The following is a 4451-nucleotide window of genomic DNA, read 5'->3' as shown; positions in this document are numbered from 1 at the left end:
GCTTGGTGTGAGGACTCTTTAATGCTTTAAATTGGGGAAGGGGTTTGTAGTATGAGATTTTACCTACTTCAGTTTCCCTTAGGAAGATGCAGCGAATCAGACTATTCTACCCTAAGTTATCTCCGTATTCATTTACTGTGCTAGTATGTGTCCATAGCTTTTTTTTTGTATCACCACCTATCCTGGATTTAGCAGTATCTTAAGAATTTTCAGTGGTTTGTATTTTTTTCAATTTTCTAAGTATAGTAAGCATAGAATCCTGGCTTGTTGAACTCTATGTATCATTTCTGCTGCCTCATTTTAGAATGAGGAGCCTGTTACTTCACTGACATTTCTCCAAAGCTATTTCTATCCATTAGAGCGTCTGTTTCCAGTTGTCTCAATTTTCTGCATCTTTACACCCAAAACCATTCATCTGTTTTGTATTAATGGCCATGAGAAATACTGAAGACAGGCTATCTTAATTTTTGAGGCTCTCCTCCCCCTCCAGGGGAGCCTTGTTGAACAAGTACCAGTGTTATTAATCAGACGACCTCAAGGGACTGCTGAAGGTAAAAAAAGGCCTCAACCTAGAAGTCTAGAAGGAGTGTGGAAGCCCAAGCCATAGGCCCTACTTTTTTGATTTGTTGAATTGCCATTTAATAGTGGTCTTGATTCTTTCACTATCTTTGTTGTCTGTAACGTTTTTTGTTTACTCTTGCTTTGTTTTTGGCTTTTAACATTCAGTTGCCCGTGATGATGGAAAATGTGATGCAGTAATCTAGAAGATGTGCATTTGCTGATGAACTACACTGTTCACTTTGTAGATATACTTAAGATGAGTGGATTGTATTACCTAATCTATCCATCCATCCAGTATTGGTTCTAGAGTAACTGATTCAGTGCTGGCAAACAGCGGAAGTGGGGGATACAGAAGACCTAATTAAGGGGTTTGTGTGTGAGAGAGAAATAACTAGCTTCTTACTCCATTAAGTATTTCTTTGGAACTTTCTTCTGATTTTACAAAGCAATACAAATCAGAATGGTTGCTTTTACATCTATGTAAGTGTTCCACATATTGAATGATAAGTGCTTTTATACCTAAGTCATCATTGGGTTTAGAAATTAAAATTTAATTGGAAGTCATAGTTGAAGATTTATCTTTTTCTGAGCCTCCAGTGGTTGATCACAGGATGTTGGGACAGTTCTATTTTTCTATTTTTATTTTTTGCTCTATCTCTGAAGAGCCAGTACATTAGAGAATAGTAACTCCAGTGATCCAGCTGTTTCTCTCATCACTGTTTTTGTATCAATGCTATAAAAGTGTATTTGTTTTGTTTGTTTTTTGCCTCCCCCCGCATGGTCTCTTGCTCTGTTGCCCAGGCTGGAGTGCAGTGGTGCAAGAAACCATCTTGGCTCAGTGCAACCTCCCACCTCCGGGTTCAAGCGATTCTCCTGCCTCAGCCTCCTGAGTAGCTGGGATTACAGGCACCCGCTAGTACGCCTGGCTAATTTTTATATTTTTAGTGGAGACAGGGTTTCACTATGTTGGCCAAGATGGTCTCAATCTCCTGACCTCGTGATGCACTCACCTCGGTCTCGCAAAGTGCTGGGATTACAGGTGTGAGCCACCATGCCCGGCCAAAGGCGTATGTTTTTAATATTGTGTGTTTTCTAAGATTGCTGCAACTGTTGATTAGCAAACCTGGGCTTATTAGGGTTAGAATAAAATGGATTTGTTTACCATTTGGATGATTCTCATTTTCTAGGTTTTCACTTTGGATTAAAGAAGTGCCAAGTAGAATAAGGAGTTAACAAAATAATACATTATTGCAGCTGGTTTTAAGTGCTGTTGAAGCTGTTATTGTTGAGTAGTATAAAGAGGAGGCAAAAAATGATTTTATGGACCCAAAAGACGAGATCTGTTATGATTGTCAGAAGTTTTCCTTATGTTTATAAGAGTAGTATTTAACTTTTAAATTTTCATCTATGTCTGTATCAAGTCAGTCTGAAAAAACATCCTGTTTAGAGAAGTTAAATATTAGAATTAATCATGCAATCAAGAGAGTGCACAGCTAGCTAGCCATTATCTGCTCCTTTATATCCACCACACCTCTTAATCCAGCTTGGAATGATGAGTGGAGTTTGATCCTCCACACTTGGTTTGCAAATAAAGAGATGAAGTTTCATGCCAGGTGTGCATGCTTGTTGGAGCCATTCGTATTTCCATGTGTGCTGTTTTTACATTAATAATGCTGTAAAAGAAATGAGAGGTTGAGCTTCAGATTAAAATGGATACTAGTGGAAAATACAGTATTTTTCTTCCGTAAGGAATATGTGACAGTCTATAAGGTATGAGTTTTCTCTAAATTTCCTAGAGAGAAGAATGATTCTCTTTTGACCAAGAGCCTAATGTAATATTTTTCCTGCCAAACAAACAGACTAATATAAAATGTTTCAGTGTTTTAACAATCTGAATTTCAGAAGCAGATGGGAGAAGGGTGTTTAGCAAAGTTGATTTTAAGAAAGGGTTTTATTTTCTCCTGTCACATCTTCCCCTCAAGGATAAATGGGGGAAAATATGATTTGCTAGAGAGTGCTGAAAACGTCAGTGACTTGTATGAAATAAACAGCATACAATGCCAGGAAACAAAGGGTATGATTTTGCGAGAGGCTTACAAGCTACATAGAAAATGTATGGCTTGGACAACACTTAGTCAACACATATCAAATTTATTTTTCTGTAATGTTATTTAGATAAGCTTTTGTTTTTGTAGAAGTTCTGTTACATATATCTTTTGAAATAGGTCCTAGAAGTGATGGAATACTGTAAGAAACAATCGTAAGTTCTAAAGACCAAAACATGTCTAGGAATTCAAAGGGGTAGGAACATAACTACTTAGATGCATTTTTTTGGTTGGAGGTGGGGGTTCCACTCTTTAAGCTGCGATTTTCTGTCATCTCATGTTACATTTATTCAGCTTTGTGTTAACTTTTATAACTCACTATGCTATTCTTTGAAATTCCCAAATCCTTACTTATTTGACTTACCAAAACTTTTTTTTTTTTTGAGACGGAGTCTTCACTGTCGCCTAGGCTGGAGGTGCAGTGGCGCGAGCTCGGCTTCACTGCAAGCTCCGCCTCCTGGGTTCACGCCATTCTGTCTCAGCCTCCGGAGTAGCTGGGACTACAGGCGCCCGACACACGCCCGGATAATTTGTTATACTTTTAGTGGAGACGGGGTTTCACCGTGTTAGCCAGGATGGTCTCGATCTCCTGACCTCGTGATCCGCCCTCCTCGGCCTCTCAAAGTGATGGGATTACAGGCGTGAGCCACCTCGCCCGGCCTTCAAAACTTCTTAACTCTAGAACACAGTGAAGTAACTTCCTCTGCTGAAATAAAATCTCATTTGATGAGGGTTTAAATACATCTGCTAAAAGTATAGATTTCTCGAAATACATTGATGATGATTCAAAGTGTGGTAAAGAAAAAAATTAACCAAGTTTTCCCAATAATTGTAAAATGAAGTCCAAATACCAAGAGATACGACACTGATGTGATTGGTTCTTGGTTTGGCATGCTTTGGAAATTCTACTTTGTCTTGTGCATGCCAGTATGACATACTTTTTGCCTGGCATGTTATACAATAGTAGATATAAATGGCTTTGAGGTGATGCTTTTAATTACCAAAACTACCGTTAAATAGTAGAATGTTGACATCTTCGAAGTGAGCTGCTACTGCTGATGGTTTTCACATTGTCTACATAGAATCTCTGTTGACTGGAAACTAAGCTGTATATTCTCACACTTTATACTATAGATTTTTTTGTGTGTGTAGGATTCCTTTTCAGTCAAATATGCACTTTGTTTTGAAAAGGAAGCGATTTAAAAATGTATATTTACATTTGTCCCAAGGTAAAACGCTTTGGATGTGAGACTATCTGATTTACTGAAAATGTTATTTTTGGAAGCTGGCTTATTTTCAGACAATGCAAATTTCCTGTATTTCCTCTAGTTTACTTGGAGAGAAGGACGTAGTGAGCTAAGAGGTCACAATTTAAATTTCACAATATAAGTTCGTCAAAAGGTACTGAGTACCCAGTGTTCTTTTAAAAGATCATTAAGCTAACTTTATATTCAATTTCAATGAGTTCTTTAAATGATATTTTAGCATATTAAAAACTAGCCCTTTCTCACCCTTGTCAAGTTAGGAGTCATAGTGCCTGCGCCTTCCTGGGTTGTTGGTGCTTCCTGGGAATCCGCTGTTCAAATCGTCATACCGTGGTGGAGCCTTTTTAAAATAAACTTTATATATAGATAGATAGTTTGAAGGCTTATTTAAAATGAAAATAAATTACGAAAGTTTTCTGCTCTCAAAGATTTGTTTGGAAGAGTAAGTGTATGCAGTACTTTGTATGCCTTAATGTGTTTTCGATCTTAAACTAGTTTTCACAAGCTTTTACCACTCCAA

This window comes from Nomascus leucogenys, chromosome 5 (assembly GCF_006542625.1).
Source record: "Nomascus leucogenys isolate Asia chromosome 5, Asia_NLE_v1, whole genome shotgun sequence".
Classification (NCBI taxonomy): Eukaryota; Metazoa; Chordata; class Mammalia; order Primates; family Hylobatidae; genus Nomascus; species Nomascus leucogenys.
The sequence above is the reverse complement of the archived record's forward strand: the minus strand, read 5'-3'. Positions refer to the sequence as shown.